The sequence below is a fragment of the Ochotona princeps genome, chromosome 1 (assembly GCF_030435755.1).
Source record: "Ochotona princeps isolate mOchPri1 chromosome 1, mOchPri1.hap1, whole genome shotgun sequence".
Classification (NCBI taxonomy): domain Eukaryota; kingdom Metazoa; phylum Chordata; class Mammalia; order Lagomorpha; family Ochotonidae; genus Ochotona; species Ochotona princeps.
The window spans coordinates 122,596,029-122,618,571 of NC_080832.1; the positions used below are offsets into that span (position 1 = coordinate 122,596,029).

Consider the following 22,543-nt stretch of genomic DNA (forward strand, 5'->3'; position numbering starts at 1 on the left):
TGGCAACAATGTTTAAATATCATCAATAATTAAAATGGGACCAGGTGGCGGATTCTTTGGACTCATATATAACAAGATTCACAAGAAAAAGCTCTGGAAAAAAATGGTTAGAGCTGTAAGCTTCTGCTTGCATTGTCATTGCTGAATCAATGACAGTTGATTTAACAGAGGAAGAAAAATAACCAACTGATATGTACAAGGCCCATTCTGAAGATATCTGAAGTGCAGATAGCCAGTTCCACCTGCAAATCTAGCTGGCAGCAGCATGGAACAGACAAGAGATTCAAGGCCTGTAGGACAGCTGTGAGCAGAAACCCAAAATGTATCCGCTGCGGTGGGCAAGAATTAGACTAAGACAGGGACCAGTGCATTTGCATCTAAAGGACATGCCTAATTATCTAGGCCTTATCCATCTGTCCTTGTAATAAAACAATCTTCAAAGGAGTGTTTCCATCAGTGCACACTGCACAACCTCCTCAATGGGCCAATCAATCCTTGAAAAGGAGAGAATTAATGAATATAGTGCACATATAAAACAGGGCGCATTTTCTACCATGGTACATGATGCTAAATAGTCACAGATATGCAGGAATTTCATTCATGGACAGAGCTGACAGGCTTGGACACCTGGAGACATCTTTATACAATAACACCAAGGAAACAACAGTTGAGGTTTCAAAAAATCCTTCTGGGGATAATAAGAAATCCAAATTCTAGCATTACAATCATTTGTTAAACTAGCATTTTTCTTTTACAAAACAACACACAAATGGGTGTCCATGACTAAGGTAAATCTAATCAAGCTTAGAGATTAAGGCACAAATACCTGAAAAGGGCAGATTATTACTGATGAGGTGAAAAGTCAGAAATTTGATGTGCACGCTTCACAACACAACTCTTCACAAGACAGAAGTTTGAGCAACGCCCCCAGTTCCTAGAATGGTTCAATCTTTAATATGCAAACTCAGATATTAAAATATTATATAATGGAAAACGAACCCAAGAGGACTGATAATCAGATTTGTTGTGAATTTTCTGTATATTGAATGAATGAAGATAGAAATTAAAGATTAATATGTACATTTACATGATTTCATTTTTGTAAACGGCAAAAGTGCATTTAAAAAATAAATAAATAAATGTCAAAAAAAGAAAAAGAAGTCCTCGATTATTCCAAAAAGGTAACAAATACAATGCCTGTCAAGAATTTTCTCCTTTCATAATTTACGAGCCGTTAGTGCAGAATTTGGGGATGCAGAGTGTGGGCGGTTTGAGGCCTTTAGCCTTGCAGTTTAAGGCACAGCACAGCATATCAGAGAGACTGGGTTCAACAGCAGTATCTTCCTTTGACTCCAACTTTCTGCTAAGGCAGACTTGGGGAGGGAGTAATGATGACCCAAGTACTTGGGTTCCTGTCACCCATGTGAGAGACCTAGATGAAGTCCCAGGCTTCTGGCTTCTGCCTGGCCTAGACACAGCTGTTACAGGGTACTTCAGGAGTGATCTTCTGGGTAGAAGACCCCTCTCTCCCAAACCTTTCCAATCAATCGATCAATCAATCAAGTTAATTATAGTGGAAAGAGACATTGGCCACAGTTATTCACCGGTCTACGAATTTGCTGGTGTTGAAGACAAGGAATCAGGAAGAAAAAAATCATAATCTATGCAGACACACTTTCAAGAACCTAGTAACTGTGAGTAAATAAGTGGGATGAAGGCGAAACTCAAGTGTGCTTATTGGCTGAAGAGAGGAGCAGAAGAATGAAAAAGACTGGAAAGACTGAGACCAAGGAGAGAAGAATTCAGTAACAGAATCAGAGTAACAAGTGACAATTTCTATGAGATAAGACAGAAAGAAAATGCTTTACAAATATGCATAATATTGCAAGTGGAGGACACAAAACATGAGGGAGATACTACTTCAGGGAATTTCATCTTCTCAATTACAAAGCAAAGCCACAGTGGCTGGGAAGATCATGTCGTGTGTTACCAGTGGAGGTGGGCCTGGCAGGTTTCTCTGAAGAGACACCAGAGCACATTACGCAGTACAGTGCATTAAACGACAAAGCTCAGTCACTACACACTGAATGAATGGATTCAGTGTGCAGAATGGAAGCACACGGAACAACACGGAACAAACGGCGACCAGTCAAAGTCAAAATCACTTTAAAGATATATGAGAGGGATTGGGGTAGCACATTGGTTTCTATTCATGACCTGGCTACCCTCCTTCTGACCCAGTTCCCTGGGAATGCACCTGGGAAAGCAACAGAAAATGGCTCAAGTATCTGAGCATCTGCTAAGCATGTGGAAGACTTGGAGAAAGGTCCTGGCTCCTGGCTTTGGTTTGATTCCGTTCCAACCATTGTGGCTACTTTGGGAAGTGAACTAGTGGAAAGAAGATTTCTGTCTCTCCCTCTGTATAATTCTGTTTTTCAACTAAATAAATTAATTAATTTTAGAAAAAGGTATCTGAGAAAAAGAAAGCCCAAATGTTGTAATTTATTTATTTACGTGCCCTAATGGATGATCTTAGATGACCGGCAGTGACCCCCTCAGGAGCTGTTCCACTCAGCAGCCCTTTGGAAACAAGTATCTATTCAATGAATAAGTAATTACTGACAGCTGGCAGATATGACATGCAACTTTCTTAACCAACATCCAATACTCCTACCAGAAAAATTAGTTAATGACATTGTCAGCTGGTCACCTGGACTCTGTGGGCCACACAAAAGAGAAAGGAATGACAACTGGGACCAGCGACCCACTTCATGACATGAGTCATTCCAGATAAGCTAGAGGGCCAGCTAATCTGTGCTTTGTGTCTACTTTCTCACATTCAAAAGCATTTAAACCTGGGAACAAAAATCCCTTTCAATTCAAAATAATGGCCAGTTAAAAACAATGGGAAAAGGAAGGCGTACTGTTAAATTTCTCCTAAGACAGGAGCTGGATTCCCAGCAACGTGGGTGACATGATGGGTTACAGATGCTGTGTTCAGGTGTCTTCTGAATTCGCATTATATCTAATAAATCACAGTTTGTTCACTTGTCCTGTTAAGACTGTATTCCACCTTGCCAGGTCTGAATAATTTGTATAAAATTGATTGCTACAGTTTTCACTAGAAGCCCTAATTGCATTCCTGGTATAACTTAAAATGATAACCTTATCTTAATTAGTAGCATCATGCAGAAATGCTTTTGAAAGCCTCTGAGAATTAACCTGCATTTTTAAACAGAAGCCCTGGGGCTTAGGAAAAAAAAAAAGATTCCTGTTGAATACATGAGCCAACGTCAATTCATCAAAACTACAAAAGAAAATAATCACATTGCGAGAGAGACTAGGCAAGACAGCTAGCCGGCTAACCCCTCCTCTGACCAAACAGTCTGCATTTCTCATCGTGGAATCACGCACAATATAATTCTGATGCTGAAACCCCTGTGACAGTCGCTGATTGCTGAGACCTAGAGAAGAGCTGCTCTCAAGTTATTCCAATGACACTCATACTCAGTAATGAGTGGAACCCTACAATGGTGGGAACGAGTAGACAAACAGATGGAGAGAAGGGACTGTCTTCACAACGGGCCTCATTACCACACAGATCCCCTCCACACCTGCAATGGGCTCCTCCCCCAATCAATGTTGCTTCAATCAATCCTGGATCTCATTAGCCATTCCAAGAATGCAAGTACCCCTTATCTGACATGTCCATACTTAAGAATGTCTGAGAGAAACTCCCCAAAGAAAAGTTTTCTATGGAAGAGGCTATGATCTGTATGCTTTCCCAATAATTGCTTTCAGCAAGTGAGGTACTATAGCTCCCCCCTGATAATCACTGGCTAATAATAATACAGCACATCCGGACATAAGAAAATTAACATTTCAAACAATTATGTTTAACCATGCTATGGCAAAATCAAAGATTTGCAGTAAGTCATTACTGTAAACACTCAAAGTAAATGTTATAGATTTTCAATTTGATGCTTGCAAATTGAGCAGCCTCTAAATAAACATTATACAGCTTGGACCTGGCTCCTGAAATTAACATCCAACAGAAAAATTGGGCAGATTTCTTTATTATTCCAAGCCATAATGACTGCCCCCCTCAGAAATGTTAACTGTAACACTTCAAAAAGTCAAAGGAAAAATAAATTAACAAAACATATATTTTGGTGTAAGAAATGTTGAAATCTATACATAGTTTTCTTAAGCTATGTGTTCTCTATGATTTTTTGTAGATCTTTTATATGTACAGTTTTCAAAAAATACTTGTACCAGAATAAGCCTACCTTATCACTCCATATCGCATGAACTTGATGAAGTACTCCTACTGATGCTATTTCAAGACAGTTACTCTCTCGAGCTTGGCCTCAGAAGCCAATCACTTCTTATAAACCAGTACCACTTGGGGAGTAATTGCCTTCCTATAATATAATTTGGCACTTCCATATTTGGAAATGCGCATGACTCAAAAATTTAAAAAAAGGAATCTTCTCCTGATTAGAAATTTTAAAACAGCTTTATCTAAATGTAAAGATTTAGTGTTCACAGAAAATACATTACTTCATTATTAATATAAATGGATATAAAATTAGTAGAAAGCAATACATATAAACACTTCTAACATTTTATTGAGGAGGATTAAAATTCCTTCTAGCTTCACTGGTAATCATGAAGGCAGTAAAATTAAACAGGGAAAAACAGGTGCATGTTGGGTATTAGTCCCAAAAGATGCCGTTTTTAGATTGTCAGTGCTCTTTCCAAAAGCATTAAAACAATTTTTAAAAACTGCCTACTAAGTGGAAGATTTTGTTTTTTGTTATTATAGGTGAAAGCCAGCTTCAAGACAGAAAAACAGTTCAGATTGAGCTCTTTAGCAATAAGACAGTTCTACAGAGAAATATTACTGTGTATGCCACATATGGCTTAAATTTACATAAGTAAATTATCCATACTCTGAAATGTGCATATTCCTGGGCACATTTCCTGTTATTTAAAACTATCTCCAGGCTCCAGTAAGGAGATTAAAAACTAAACATATATTAACACTGTGAAGATCCAGGCTGAAAAAAAAAGTGTAAGAGATATTTTAATCAGCAGCTATTTCAAATTGAGTGACCCCAAATCTGTTTAACGAGATTGTTCTAAAGAAAGTCTTCATATAATTTAACCTGCTTTTAGCTTCATTGATGTGACAGCCATATACTGATAGCATCTTCAGGTTGCAAATCCTGTCTTTTTACAATTGCAGCTATGGTCTCATTTACAACATTAACGTGCTTCATTGGGACTGCATGAAAATCTTCAATTATTTTCACACAATCTATGGAACACTGCTGCTAATTCTAATACCCAGGACACACAGTCATCATAACCTCTGCTGTGATCCTAACCAGGATTCTTCAAACTCCTTTTAAATGCATTAATCACTCCTCTGAAAGTCACGCTGCTTGCTTTTAACAAAGACAATGTATGTTACTGGGATGATACCACTGCACATGGAATCATTAAGGGAAGACAGACCAGAATTTATGATTAACCCTTAGACGGCAGGGCACTATTTTAAACATCAAATTCACAATCTACAGGGACAGTGGCCAAAGCAGAGGCACCATGAAAGACTTGTAATTAGCATCCATCAAGGTGACACTGCTGTTGACACCTTTATTACTTTAAATACACCAATCAAAGAGTTCTGCATTGAGATGGAAAGCTTGATAGGCAACTGCACACAGAAAACATCCTGAAGAGGGGACAACTTCAAATGATCAGTTGTAAAGGTTAAAAAAAAAAAGTACTGGCATTAGACAAGAGTAGGGGAGGGGGAACTCATACGTAGATTGTAAACAAAAGAACTCACCCAAGAGACTCAGGTGGCCTTTGGGTGCATGCCTCATTGCCAGGCGCTGCTCCAAATAAACATACAACCACACGCGCCTTCTGTGTAACCCACAGGACATGCTTAATTGGGATGAAAAAAATGATAATGACTCACAGAACCACTGGTTTCAGGCTACTCGGCCCTGCAAATAAAGAGCCCACTACTCTGGCTTGACATTGACTCATGATCCAGCCCTCTCCATATTGATGCCTGTGAATACGGAAGATGAAGGGAGAGCTACACCTGACGGTATTTACACAATCACAATCGGGGCTGTCAATACCACCTAATTCCATCAGTGTTCACTTTCACAACACACAGACTCCAAAATATGTGGTTATTATTACTGCTCATATAAATATTTCCTTCTTAATGAACAAGAAGCTGCTCAGTGTCTTGGCCACCCCTAGAGCCCATATGGCACTATACCTTGATTACTGCGACTCTTTAAAAGGTGCTCTTCTCTTCTCCAGAGTTTCTGGCTGATTCAGTGTTCACAAAAAGAATTCTTGAGGTAAAGGGCACAGACCTTGAAGAAAGAATGGGAAATCATTTTCAGATAACAAAGTCTAACTTGGAATCAATTCAGAATTATGGATGCAGACTTGGCAAGGCTTGTCCCACGGGTACAACTTCATCTTTGCCAAATGAGATTATAATAGCAAAGGCTTTCATTAGGAAGATGATGAGCCCCCACAATCATTTTGGCTCCAAAGTTCAACTTTATTGATAAGTTCCTTAATTGGTGTGCCCATCACTAGGTTAAAAAAATACATTACATTTTCTCTGAATTAGACATCTGCCTCTTAAAAAAAAAACACCTTGTGTGTATCCATCAAAAAATGGGCAGAATTGAAGGGAATCAGCTATGCCTCTCTCCAAGGAATAATAATAATTTTTAAAAAGGACAGGAGAATTAGGAGAGAGTGACAGAGCTGGAACAACTGGAAGGGGCAAGTATCTCAAGGTACAGTGCCTACGATTCTCTGAAAAGAGAAGTAACTGAACATCAACACATCTTCCATTTTCATTTCATGGACAAGGAAAAACCTTTCCAGTGTAGCACAGTTACCTTAGACAGGAAAACCAGTTAGAAAAATGATATGCCTTGGCTACTGAAAATCCCTCTAGTTTAAGACAATATTGATCAGATCACTCCTAAGTCACTACAATGCTGCAAGTTTTCCAATGTGCCAGTACTCTGAACTCTTGCAAATGACGACAGTCAATTGTTGTAGCTCTTCTAGAACCATAGGCCAGTTCAACTGGTCGGGACTAACACTGTATCAAGCTGCTGTACACACACTACATTTTGCATCAACCTATGAGTTAGGCGCCATGATTTCCATTTTACAGAAAAAGTAATAGGCTAAGAAAAGGTAATAACCCTTCCAGGCGGCATGTAGATGATTGGCTTCTCTGCTGATTCAGTACCAATTCCAGTATGCTACACTGGCCCTAACTTGCTTCCAAATGCTCCACTAGGCTTGTTTTAATTAATTAACAAGCGAAACCAGCATTTATGGATGATTATCTACAGAAAACACAAAGTTTTTTTAACCCCATTCTGTCCTATTTGCATGCATCTCTAGTTATTTTGAAAGATCTTTTGATCTCCAAACATGTCCAGTAACTCAAATACTGACCATCGCAATTTGATACTTTATAGACATATACTACCAAATCTTTTATCTTTCTATTGGTATAAGCACTTTTAAAATAATAGGAGGGAACATGTGCAGATACACACATGAATAATACATAGACATTATACACACACATATGTTCATTCATATGCATCGCATACCTACATACACATAAATATTTAGAAAACAAAAACCTGGGCTGGGTGCAATAGCCTAGAGGCTAAAGTCCTTGCCTGGAACGCACCGGGATCCCATTCGGGCACCTGTTCTAATCACGCAGCCTCACTTCCCATTTAGCTCCCTGCTTGTGGCCTGGGAGGGCAGTTGACGACAGCCCAAAGCCTTGGGACCCTGCATCCATGTGAGAGACACAGAAGCAGCTCCTGGCTCCTGGCTTCGGATTGGCTCAGCTCTGGTCATCGTGGTCACTTGGGGAGCGAATCAACGGAGAGAAGATCATCCTCTTTGTCTCTCCTCTTCTCTGTATATCTGACTTTTCAATAAACATAAAGTAAATCTTTTAAAAAAAACATAAGCCTTAGAGAATACTTCTACCAAGAAAAGATGTTGCACAAAGTACCAGTAAAACGTGTAGTCAATATGAAAGATGTTTTTTACTTTGACTCCATTTTGCCTTGTTTAGGAACAGGTCACTCCTAATCCAAGATTTTGGTTTTCACTGCTAGAGCCATTTGGTTCTTACTGATGCACAAGAAACATTGAAGGTTTAAAATACTTTAGGAGGCTGACCTTATCACAGAGGGAAGAATGGACAGACACAAAACGCCAGCTAGTCATGAGTCAACGACAGCCTCTGCACTATCAAAGACCTTTATGTTGAGTCTTCAACAAAGGAACGTGGTAGGAACGAGGTTCCAGGACAGGGAAATGACACAGAACCTGAGGGTCATTTCCTCATCAGAGGACACAACCTTGCTAAAACTTGCTGGATATGTACACAAAACTTCCAAATACACACAAACTGGACAATTCCTAACATTCTAGATCAAATTCCTACATTCTAGATCAAAAGGTGGAAAACAAGCCTGGCAAATCCTTTCCTGTTTACTTGGACAGTTCAAAGCTTATTGGCCAGAAGGTATTGTTAGTATCATTTTTGCGTGAAAAAAAGGAGAAGAAAAAAGGGTAACACTGGAGAACAGTGGGAAAGAAACAGAAAACAGTAGCTGCATGCTAAATACATAAAATGTGTTATATAAAAAAAAAGCCACTCTCACACACACACATACAAAAACACATTAGAAAGATAATGAAACTGTACATCTACCAATAATGGGAGGAAGGGGCTCCAAGAATTCCAACATCTCAACAACTGCACTCCCCTTACAATGTTGCAATGCGTCACCGCTTCTATGGCCCCCAGAAACAACAAGTTTCCAAACCCTAGCCTGAAGTTAACCACCTGACATAGTCCATGTGACCTTGTGGAGGTTTTTCCGCGGGTTTTTTAGTGTTTTTTTTTATACAGGAAGGAATATTTCACATCATATTTACATATTGAGCAAAAGGAGTCTTATCAGCAAGTAAAATGGGCTATGGTTATCAAGAACACCGAGTTAATTACCAAATCATACAGAAAAATCTGATCAATCAAATGGGCTTTTTTTTAATCAACAGAAATGTGATCCCGTTCTGGCAACACACATCCTAACAAGTCATTTTGAATTGTATATGCACGTTGTGCTGTCATTTTTCTGAGGTGATGGGGAAGGTGATTTAATTGCTTTAACTTGAGCATGCCTTACAGTTGTCTTAACTGCATCAGATAATGACCAGTTAACTGTATGCAGGCAACTTTTCACACCTGTCTCCCTGTCCTCTGTGGTGAGCAGTGTACACAGATCAGGAAAATTCTGCTTCGGGGAGAGGAATTTTAAAATGTAAATATTAGGTATGACGATAGTGTTTAATAAGATATAATTATACATTATAATATTTTATTATAATGTAATACACATTATATAATTAAAATACTTTAATAAGTTATCGCTTGCAAAGCCCACATTCCATATTGGAGTGTCAGTTCAGGTCCCAGATATTCACGTCCCTCTCTGTACCCCTCACCATCCGTTCCCCTCTGCTTCCTCCCCTCGGTGTAACTCGGTCTTGCAAATACATAAATACACTTTATAAAACAAACAAAGGCAAGTTTGCTTAGATAGTAATCATGGGACTGGTAGAGATACAACACTGCCTCTTGAACCCTAATGAAGAATACAAATCCCTCAGGAGGAAAAATCTGCTTTGATAAGTATCTCTCAGAGACACACACAAACCAGTTTACCCATAAACTGGGCTGGTTACAAAACACAGTGGCAATAAAAAAAAAAAAAAACAATCAAAACTAGCACCGAAGAAAACCCTCGAGATCTATTTCTACAATCACAACCAACAAATTCAACCACAGTGAATACAGTAAACAAAAGAGTTCATGCTGAAAAGTAACACCCCAACATATCCAGAGGCATAAATCCCCGAGCCTCAAGGTCCTAATGAGAAGAGCACTGATCTGGTACCTAAGATCTAGATTTCAGATCTTACCTGCTGGAGCAAGGCAAAGAAAAACACGCATCAGGGCTAGTGCTCAAGAATGCCAAGTCTAAGTTCACTGACTCTGGACGTGAGATGGTCTCTCTCCCTCTGGACTGAAGCTTCCCAGTGGTGTACGGTTGTCTGACAAAAACATACGTGCTCTTGGCCCTCCTTTGAATCCTCTTTTGTTTTTGTCCATTACATGGCCAAATTCACTCTGCCTCAAAATAAGAGTGGGTCACTTTTAATTTAATGGTGAAATAAACCCTCTGGAACTCATGCATTATTGACATTGCTACAGAATACCGATACTGCATTTATAAAATATTGATTCATTTTTAATTCTTTTTCGTGAGTTGCGAAAAGATCAGAATGAGTAGCTCTGTTGTTTTTGTTTTGCCTAGAGTAAATATCATGAACACAGACTGTCCTAGCAATGCTTGACCAAACAAATGAATCAGTTACAAGCTGGAGAACAAATAATATTTCCATTTTAAATACATCTTGATAACATATACATTAATGTTTCTTTAAAAACAAAAGACTCTGACGAATGGCCCTGCCCATTCTGTTACAAACATATCACACATGTGGTTCTCAGGGGCAAACAAAACAAGGCTCAATACAGCAGCACTTCCCTTCCCTGGGTAGGGAGAAAACCTGAGCTACATGTCGTCTCTTTCTCGCTCACCAGCTACCTCCTCTCACACAAGTCTTCAAGTTTTCTCACCTGAAACATGGCGTAAGACTATTGACATTACCTCACTGTGTTATGATAAGGAATAGATAAAAGGGTCTATGTGAAGACATGGTGTTGTTCCCCAGGAAACATTACAGACACATACATAACACACAGGAACAGTATACATGTGTAAGTTACAAACACCGAGGAAAGCAGATGAATGTGGTTGATGTGAAATGCACTCAGGATAACACAGATGTAGAGCAAGTAATTCTCCGAGTTATTTTTCCCATCACATAACTGACTTCGTGTTGCTCAAAAGCCTTCTCTCTCACTAGATGGTAAAAATACAAAAAGAAACAAACAAAAAAAATCTGAAGCTTGTTCATTTGGGATAACAGGTTCTTCGGGAAATTGCCCATTTGGGGTAGATTTGCAGTGCAATCTTTCTCATCGTTTCCTGCATTCCCTCTACTGAGGCATGCTGACACCTACTGCATGGCAAGTTCTTCTGCAGTGGTGGCCGGAGGAGCACCTGCTCTCATCCTTGCCCTCCCTGGGGGGCAGGGACAGGCTGGAGCACCACAGAGCGCACTGGCCTCTGTTATCATGGCACATTTCTGAAATGTTGAGGATGGTCTCTCAGATTGTTCTGTCATATCACCTGATTGGCTGAGACCCTTCTCTCAGTTCTCACTGACGCTGAGACTTGGCCATGTCCTTGTCAGGATCCAATTTGCAGAGGGGCACCCAATAGTCTCTGTTGAAGATGTCCAGTGCCTCATGTTACTGGGACACTCCTGGTAATTCCAGTCCATCATCTCCCATCCCATCAGAACATGTGGGTCGATTCTAAGAAAGGAGGTTTCTGGAGGATAGGTGAGAACACTAGTTTTTCTACTGACAGGTAACTCTCCCACCCTTGTATCCTGCAGGGTTGTCTAGAGAGTCCCAAGAGAGAAAGAGAAAGAGGAACACGAAATTGCTCTCATTTGTTGAGTCACTTCTAAATGCCCATGAGGGCTGGGACTGGGCGAGGCTGGGGCTGAGAACCAAGAACTCAGTCCAGGTTTAGAAGGAGTGGCAGGAAACAAATCACTTGGGCCATCACCACTGCTTCCCAGGGTCTGCATCAGCAGAAAGGTGGAATCAGGCTAGAATCAGGAGTGGGGTCAGGACATTCACTCGGACACTCTAATATGGAATGTCATCATCCCAAATGGATCTTTAACCTCTGTGCCAAGCACCCAGCCCTGTCTGCCTTTTATTGCTTTGCCATTGATCCCTGTCATTCATTTATTGTCAAGCAGCACTTAGCATGACCTAATTGGCCTTCCCTTCCCTTCCCTTGTAGTTGAATCTTGCCTTACATAACCTCCAATTTCAGGTCCTCAGGCCTACTTCTTAATAGGTAAATGGAAGCTTTATAGTTTGCAACAGGTTCTGGCTTTCCTAAGAACTTCTCTGATCACAGCACATTGACACATTTGTTCTAGAATTTGCATGGTATCCACTCTGTCCCTAAAGCAACAAAGGTTGTTGATGCCACCATTGGGTCTACAAACAACAAAGTGAAAAGAAATTTTTTTTTTAAACATCATGAAATGGTTCAAACTTTTGTTCTCACATCATCAACTAGGCAGTTTAGGGTTGTGAGAGATTTCAGGAGCTTGTTGAATCAAAGGAAGAAAGATAACTGTGAAATAATAATGTTTTGGATTCAATGCTTCTAACATACTATATAATATAGAAATATTTAGTAAGGAAAATAAAAAGCCACAGCTATTTTTCCTCTTAGTTGGGGGGGGAGTGTTTACATATCCCATTATGGAATTATACATATGCTAATTAAATGCTAATGAAAATATAAAAATTATATGAAAATTCCAAATTTAAAAATTTACCAAATATTCACAAAAGACAAAAGAAAATTCCACTTAAAAGCAGTTTGTACCATCTTCTTGTTCATGTGCAAACGTCCAACATGCTTAAACTTCTCATATCTGTTGTTGTGTAGTCTAAATCAGCTGTAAATATATTACCTTAAATTGTGTTAGTAGTTTGTCAAAAATTCTCTTACGGATGACAGTAACTTCATATGACCGCAAGTATTTTCATGGTCTCCCACTTGAAGCAATAAATTCCTCGAAAAACTGAGTGGCCCTCCATAAACACTATCTATAGGGTAATTAGCTCCTGCTCAATCATTAGTACCTAAGAGCTGTATTTCCCATGGTAGAGATGCTGTTTCCTATCTTACCTTTTTTTTTTTTTTTTTGCAACTGTGTTCCCAAAAGTGCTTGACAAAGGCATTCTACCCAACCCTGCACCTGAAGGAACACAAAGAACACAAAGGAACACACTCCACTGCCACTAACCAACCTTTTCCGGCACAGGCTCAACAGAGACACCCAATGGGTTAATCAGCACAAGTTCCAATTCTTTCCTCCAGGTTTCTGTGCCCTCCAGCAACACACTGGCTTTAGCATCTGGCAGACATATGTGGAAAACGAGGGCAAATATGGTCCATAAAGTTAGCTTAGTTTTTTTTTTTCCTGCGACCCACTGTGGACAGCCAATGCAAATTCCCAATGGCAATTCAATTTCCACATGAAACCTTTAATTTTTTAGTAACATGTGTTAGCACTTAAGATATAGGAATGGGCTTTAAAAAAAATGACAAATGCATTGCACTTGTTTCAATGGAGGGAGTGAATACTTACAACAACGTGGTCATTAAGGCAATAGACCCAGCACATAACTCCTCACTTGCAGTCAAGGATTAAGAAAAACCTAAGGATGATGATGAACCAGGCACAGGCAAAGGACCTTGTGCATGGAGCAGAGTAACTAGCCATTATGATCAAATCTCTCATGTTATGGAGACCCCATGGCTTTAGTTGAAATTCCAGGAATTCTAGACACTTTATAGGAGTTTCATCCAATGTGCATATTGATAATAAACTTAAATGTTTACTTTTTTCCCATGCTGTTGAGATTTTGAGGCATCTACTATTCTAGGAAACGGTAATAGAGACATGAAAGTTTAGACAGTAGACAACTTAAAAGCTATCACTGTTATCTAATATATCTAGGAGAAATCCTAAAAGCCTGCTGTCTTGATTTTCAGCCTGGCTTTCAAAGCTTTCTTTCACACAGTATCTCTGCAATGTCAAGTATGATGGAATGATTGAGTTACTGTGGATGTTACATGTTTCTGTATTAGAGTGACAGTTGTTCATTGCAGTGTTACCAAAAAGCTGGATTCTGACAGTATGTAACTGAACATACACCCACTTAAAAAAAATCACACAGGAAGATGGATCTAGGATAGATAGGGCTTTAAACTCATATAAAAGGGCATATTGAAACTGAGCAAATTGTTTCTGAGAGCAGCCAATAAATTATAAGGGTCTGCTGCAAAGGCTCAGTGGCTACACTCTCATCTTGTATGTGACAGGACCCCATATGGGCGCCAGTTCATGTCCCAGTTACTCCACTTCCCTTTCAGCTCCCTCTGCTTGTGGCCTGGAAAAGCAGTGGAGGATGACACAAAGCCCTGCGACCCTGCACACGCATTGGAGATCTGGAAGAAGCTCCTGGCTCCTGGCTTCGCATTGGCTCATCTCTGACTGTTGCAGCCACTTGAGCAGTGATCCAGTAGACAAAAGATCTTTCTCTCTGTCTTTCCTTCTCTCTGCAAATTTGCCTTTCCAATAAAAATAAATAAATCTTTTTTTGAAAAAACAAAACATACTCCAGATATATCATAAATCATCTTATACCACCTTAGCTTGGCTTTATTTAAAAAAAAAAAACATATTTGAAAGGCAGAGAAAGCTTCCAGCCCCTGGTTCACTCCACAAATGCTTGGGAAACATGAACAAAATGCAGGGCGCTCAAGCAGGGACTCAGCCAAGGGAGCTTCTGCCCGCTACAGCCCAGGGTGCACAGCAGGAAGAAGCTTTAATCAAGAAACCTGCTCTCAAACCCAGGCACCCTGAAAGGGGAAACAGGTGTTTCAAGTAACATTTCAACTGCTACATCAAATACCTACCCTTCATTCTCTCTCATAGCATCACATTTCCACATAATAGTGGCACTTTCACTTTTTCATATAAATATGCTAAAATTGCTTTTGTCTCGAGAATCACCACTGTTCCAGGTTACCCACACACCAGTCTTTCTGTTGTCTATACCTCGGGAACAGGCAGAGTATTTTTACTGATCCATCTCTTCACTTTATATCAGTTTGGGTGTCCTATGAGTTATGATTCCAATTGCTGTAATTCTGGTGAAACTGTTTATCGCTAGAGTAATAGATGATTTTTCAAAGTGTGAAAAACAATGCACACTTGCCATTCTTCCATGGTTCAACAGTTCTGCTAAGTGTAGCTTTGGGAATTTTGCACCTTCTTTCTTAAAATCACCCTCTCCCTTGGGCACTTGTGTCAATTCCAGGATGACCCACTTTTCTGATCTTCATGCTTTCTCAGCATGCCTTCGTTCTAGCCTGTGTACTGCACAGTGGTTATGAGTGCTTTAGTGCCAAACTATCAGGGCTGACAAGTCAGTTTAACCTGTTTCCTGGTTCTGAGACTTTGGGCAGCAGAGTGATCCTCTATGCCCTTAGAACGTGATGTACACATTAGGGATCGTAGCTTTACCACCTGTCAGCTGTCAGGATGTTGGAGGCTAGTGGCCATGTGTCTGCTGGTCTGATTAATTGGACTGATACTGAACCCCAGGTTTTTGAAAGAGAGAAGGTCCATCTCCACCTGCAGGACTGGGGCCAAGAAGTCTCCCTACCACATAATCCAGGATTGGAAGGATTTTTCTGTGCCTCGATTCAAGTGCAATAAATTTCCACTGTAGTGTTAGTGACAAGATTTATTGCTTGACCCCATGAAGCTTAAAACTTTTATTCCATAGCACATAGACATGAAGACAACATGAGTGGGACTTAATGTTTTTCTCTCCCTGGATACTCCACTCTCAAGCATACACATGGACCCATCTTCCCATGATTCTTGCCCTGGCTTTTTAACACATCACTTGGACATCTGCGATAAAAACCCAGGAATGATCATAAATCCTCCTGATGTCTGCTCTTCACAGGAATGTTATTTTCTCTTATAAGCCTTTTATCATGTTTTTAGCTAAGTTCTTCCTACCAGTGTCTTATGCCATCAGTTCCAAATAAGCAAAGGATGGCCCCTCACTGTTTCTTACATGGATTTGAATAGTTGCCTTAACGCATCAGTGCACTCATGGGTTCATAACCATTCAACTTTTTTTTTGCAAATTTTCAACCATTTTGCTATTGTAAGAATACCAACGGTGCTCTTTTACAGCTTTCTACATCCTAAGTAGATACCAAAGATGTCGATCTTTCAACCAAAGCTCTGACACACTTCAACAAAGGAGTGTCCATGAGTAATGCTAGAACAACTGGTTACTTATTTGGGGACAATAACGAACCTTTTTCCAGACCTCACATCTTACACAAAGAAAAGCATCCTGGGCTCTCATGATCTGAACTTGGGTCTATGCTTATGACTGTAAAACATGAAATGCCCTAGAGAATACAATCAACACTGATAATGTCAGAAAAAAAAAACACAACAAATGAGCCTCAGTAAAATTAGAATATCTGTTCTTTGAAAGACACCATTAAAAACATGAATAGCTAAACTACAGGCTGGAAGAAAATATTTGCAATGCACATAAATGACAAAGAACTTCTCTCTAACTCCTACAACTCAATAATAAAAGACAAACAACTCAATTCAAAATAAGAACAAAAAAGTTGAATAGGCATTTTACAAAGGAATATATATGAATAGCCAAAAAGCACATGAAATAGCATTTACCATCATTAGTCATTATAGAAATGCAAAACAAAACCACATGAAATACCACTGCACACCCACTCCAATGGCTACAATTTAGTAGACAGATGACACACATTTTGATGAGGATATGAAAAAAACAGAGTACTCCTACACTCCTCGTGGGTGGGAGAAAATGGCAACATCTCTTTGGGAAGTAGCAAAGAAATCTCTGATGAACCCTTCGGTACTGACCCAAGAGAAATGTAAGCATATGTAAGTGAAAATTCTAGTACAAACGTTTCCATTTCTAATGGCCTAACTGGAAACAGTCCAAACACCATCAACCGACACACAATACACAAATGGTATTACGTCCAGAAAACAGAACGTAACATAGAGGAATCATCACAACAGAGCAACCTCGTGGATAAACACCAAAAGCCCTGGGAGGAACAAAGCAAACCACCCACTAGAGTACATGGTGTGTGATTGCTCACAGTTTCAGAACACACAAAACCAATTCATGGTGATGAAACCAGAACAGTGATGGTCCCAGGGTACAAGCATGACAGAAGTGAGCGGGGGAAGGCAGGAGCCATCTTTCTTTGGAGACACAAAAGTTCCATAAATGACAGTGGTGCAGGTTATCTCAGTACACACATTCATCAAAACTCATCAAAGTGTCTGGGCAGGATTGATTCAATTTAAAATCCATAAATGTGGAAATTGTAACTCGGTTAAAAAGCTAAATGTGAATATGTAAATATATAGACGCAAGGTTTCCTTGACGACTCTAGAGGAAATGGCACCTCCACCTCCTTTTCTTTCTGCCTGATGAAGCCACAGTTAGTATTCATCACAACACACATAAATATTTCACATCCTGGTTTGTGCCTATCTATATACTGACCCTTTGTCTATTAGAGTATAAGCTTCTTGGGAGGTGTCTGGTACAATGGTTAAGACTCCATCTGGGACACTCATGGTCCATGCTGCAGAGCGTGACTTGGACTCCCAGCTCTGATCCCTGCTATGTGCACCATGGGAGACAGTGGTAACAGTTCAAATCACTGGGTTCCTGACTCTGATGTGGGAGACCCTAACTGTGAGTACATGGAGAGTGAAGCAGTAGACAAAAGATTTTCTCTCTCTCACCATTTCAAATATAATATTTCAAGAATCTATACTTAAAACATAAATAAGAAAAATTAATTTTTTGCAAGCTGAAAAGGGTGCAAGTTTCCTGAAAGCAATTTTGAGAGTGTGCTATTCAACATCCAATGATAATGACTATATAAAAGGCAATGAACTAAGCCAGTTGAGGGGTGAGCTTTGGTTTGTTCTCTTGGTTTTGACTTCTTCTTCACTTGACTAATAGGCAGGCTGAAAATTCCTAAGAGATAAGGCAGCGCACTTTTAATACAAATGGACTATACCGAACAGTAATTAAGTGTAAGCAGTAAGCTTCAGGGAGATGAACAGTGTAAGATAGCATAAAACTCACGGTGGGTGGAAACTTTATTTTGAGACCTACTTCCAAACACAGCAACAAGAGGAGGAGGCAGATCACACATGGACCAAACACATTCTCTTAACTGGCTCAGTCACAGGGATTGCCTAATTTCCTCAAGCTCAAGATTTGGCCTTAATTCCACGGCTAGTGGGAATTCATTATAAGCCTACTTTCTAGGATTAAAGTGCTATAACAGTTTCAGATAGATGGAGAATTTTGAGCTAGCTCCTGTACAAGAATTTACAGATTTCTAAATACTTAGATCCTGTCTATACCTCATCCAAAATCATGTTAGCAAGATCCACGCTCAAATACAGTGATAGCTCGCAGGAGCATCACACAATCCTTTAGGCCATCATGGGCAGCACTAATAATATTTCTTCTACTTCAAGATTCCTTTAAAAGTAAGGAATAAATGAGTTGTCTTCAAAGAAGTGATAGAGTGCCAAGCTTTCAAAACAAAGGTGCCCAGGACTCCTGTCAAACATATAAACGATTGGATATTTTTAACCAGGAATAGAATAATACAAACACACTCCACTCCATTCCACTCTCCCTTCTGAGAATATATGTATTGTTCCTAAACATTCTTAAATGAATTTAAGTGGTAACTTAAATGGAATTAAAAGAAAATGAAAATTCCCCCCCAAAATTGTGAAGTCTTATAAAAGAAGAAAATGGAAGGGAAGGATAAAAAGTTTTCTGATGGGATTTTGGGAGAAGACACATATATACTTTATAATGTAGGGATTATCCAAGGGTCAGGAAAATGAATGCTCAGTAGTCTATTATAATGTAGACTTTTAAAATGCCTATGACCATCACAACCACTATTTAAATTAGATTAAATGGATTTCTTGAGCTAATGCAAATATAATTTCTTTGAGTATAACAATCCAATATCACTAATATAATTTGAGACATAATTCATTAGACATTTGTAGAAGCAACATCTGACCCCAAGAACATAAGAAAATATTCCAATATGAACAATTCATATTAACAAATAATGCTGTAGTAATGATCATGCATCTAGTTCATGGGCAGAAAGATTCAGAACGTTTTAGGCTGATTCACAGCACTAGGAAAAAATGCGTCATTCTAAACGTCTCCTTTAATATCAGTTGTAAATTACTGATGTCCATGCTGGAGAGGGTGTAACACGTTTCTATCACTATGGTAGGTTTTAGAGATTTGTGGACATATATCCCTTACTCCCCTGTATTACTGATCAAAATTTTTTCAGTTGAGAAAATAGCACAGTATTATCTCTCCGAAGCTCCAGCTCTAAGGAAACTAACTAAATAAGAAAAACTGCAAAGTTCAGTATCTAATCGGACTCATTACTGCCTTTTATTCATGGTCACTGCCAAGGCTTACCCTCCATTAGGAGGATTTGCCCAGCCTCATCTGTTTACTCCAATCTGGCTTCTATCTGAAATGAAAAGGGTCACTTGTAAAGCAGAAAATGCATGCGCACACAGAAAAAAAAAAAGAGTGTGTTGATAGTTCAGAATATTTTTTTTTGAAAAGAAGTCTTTCTTCTTGCTCTTTGAAAAGACCAGCAATCCCCCAAACTGTCTTTTAATGCCACAGCAGAGGCAGAATTGCTGTGTTCCAAATGTTCTCTTTCACCCAGGTTTTAATCATGCTGTGCCCTTACAAATTCCACAGGATGATAAATTTCCAATAGCATACACCAAGACACATGCCTTGTCTGTCTCTACTTCTCACTTACTTCCTTATTAATGAGTTATATTTTAAAATGCATAAATAGACACATGAGGACATATTTTTGTAATTAATCAGCTTCAACCTTGAGATTGAACTGACTCAGACCCAGACGCCTAGCAGGCACTGCATTAGAAAGGACACTGTCAATTAGGTGATTACACAGACTGGTTACTGTCCTCACTCTTACTGGGAGTCAGTAACATTAACTAGTCAGAGTGACCAATAGCTGGTCCAGCTTTGCATTCATTCAGAACTCTGGTTGAAATGCCAGACACAGTCCCAGAGCCCACAAGCTGAGCCGACAAACTGACAGTCTCTAAGGGTTCCTGCCTGGGCCAAGATCTGAACCAGGAAGCAGGCAGAACTCCCATCTGCTGTCCATCTGCCATCCTGCCCCTATCAGGAAAGGTTATACCATGAGCTGCAGACAGATGGGCACTGCAAAGATCTATTAGTGGGAGGAAAAGAGAATCTGAGACGATTAGAATAATGACCTTTGATTCAACATGGAAATCCCAGTAGTAATGAAAACCATGCATAATTTCAAGGTTCTTAAATTGTATAAAACAGAGGCTGTGTCTTTGTCAACAATAAACATATTTGTACTCCACACACCAATTTGAGCACCATGTAACCTAGAAGAAAAGGTAAGAGTGCAGTGCATCTTCCTTTCAAACTGTTTTTCTCAATGACACATCAGTGAATTTTTAATAATGTCATTAACTAATAAAACAGAAACCCTCTATATGTTTTCTGGTGTGTATGTTCATCAAAAGCTTATTCCATATAAACAGGAAACCAGCCTAAGCCAGCTCATGTATTAAACAAAAAGCTTTAAGACATAAAGGGAATTGTAAAGTCCTGAGCTGAAGTTAAGTGTGTGTTATGTTTCCATAGCAAAAACAGATTTTGCAAGACAAATATACACCCTAGACAAAGGCAGTTATTCAGCCCATTCTGCATAGAATGTGCACCTATCACGCACCAGGCAAAGTCTAGGTGCCAGGGACAAACAGATGAGGAAGACTCAAAAGGGCTTAGTATCCAAGAAGTGTACAGCGTCACGGGGAGACTAACAACTCACTGTTTACCCCAGTGTAATGCAAAAACACTCGAGAAGGATACAGAAGCACATGTCTGAGCCTTGAGACAGGGTCACCTAAATCATTCAGAAATAATGGGAGATTTGTATTGCAGTCCATTTTAGTTTTCAAATATTTTTTACTAAATTTACAAAGTAACTTTCTTGGAGTTCATACAGTTGAATCAAATATATTTTGAGGAGTGGAAAAGAATCTTTCAAAAATTAAAACTTTTAGTGTAATTTTTACATTTTGAGAGCATTTAGTAGCAAATTAACTTCTAAAAGTTGACATGCAACAGAATTCCAATGAGCAAGTTACAATATGAGTTTTCTCTATGATAAAACCATGAGTTGTGTCTATGTACAGTGAGTTTGTTTGTGATAACAAATGAGAACTATCTGCAGAGAAGACTATGTAAGAAGGTTTTAAAGATCTTTATTCATAACAGCTCATACATGGAGGCAAGCCAAATGGTCAGCAAGAGAAAACTGGGTGGTCCAATCGGGGCATACAGATACAATTAAATAACTCTCAATGGTGGAAATGAAAGAACACACAACACATGGATGAGTCTCAAACACACGTAACAACACATACCATGAATCCAGCATGTGGACTCAAAAGACAGGCAATGAACCTGCACTGGGAGGATAATTAGCCCTTTCAGAAGGATGGAGGGTTGTAAAAGGAAAGGGATATGAAAGAGGATTCAAAGATATCAGCAATGTTTATCATCTTCTGAGGTTACATATTTGAAATGTGCATACCTACCTGAAAAGCCACTTCACACTGATCTTTTGTGTGTACTTGACTGAATGCGAACTATATCTCAATGGCTAAAATGTAAGCAATCGAGGTTTTATTTTGGCATATATATGTGTATATATATATATATGTCAAAAAATTTAATCATGTAAGTATGTTTTTTTAAATTCCTGTAGCCATGTAAAAACACATCCAGTTATATTCTATATCACTTTACAAATAATAATATAAACTCAGATTTTGGCATTCGTGTACTATAATCTTTCAAAGCACAAACAAGAATAACAAATGTTTGGAAAGCACCCATTCAGAAACGCTCCCATCTCAATTACACTGCTCTCCTTATCTGAGCTCTGTTAAAATAACTTCATCCAAACCTAGGTCAGAAGGGTATCTGAAACATACGGACCATGCTTCACTTTATCACGGTCCACACATCCTTTTATTTTTTTAAAGAACAATTTAATTTCACTGTTACATAAAATGGTCTTGTAGCCCTTATTTTCCATTTCCTGAAATGAAAAAAAGTAAAATCCCTAATACAATTCAATCAGTCTCTAATTATTCTATGGAAAAAATACTGTATTATTTCCCAAACTCACCTTTTTCAAACACAAGAATACATCCTCTGATTTTTATATTTTATCCTTTACACAAACTCAACTTAAAGGAATTTATAAATGCCTTACTTTTTGTACTTAACAAGAAGAAACATTCACGAACATTAATTTGAAATCGTTTTTGTAAGTAAAACTTACATTAGAATCACCAAACAGTATCCGTAAGAAGGAACTTCAATAATACTTAAGGATTACTTATACATTAATTGAACAATTTCATTCTAAGTTAA

The 22,543-nt window shown here is 39.0% G+C and overlaps 1 long non-coding RNA gene across 2 annotated transcripts in view; it reads right to left on the minus strand.

Moving 5' to 3' along the window:
• Positions 1–22,543, minus strand: part of LOC131480963 (uncharacterized) — a 154,284-nt gene that overhangs the window by 21,082 nt on the left and 110,659 nt on the right. For both annotated transcript variants that reach the window (XR_009245920.1, XR_009245921.1), the window contains exon 5: positions 6,311–6,410. This is a non-coding gene — a long non-coding RNA (uncharacterized LOC131480963). The remainder of the gene's footprint in view (positions 1–6,310; positions 6,411–22,543) is intronic.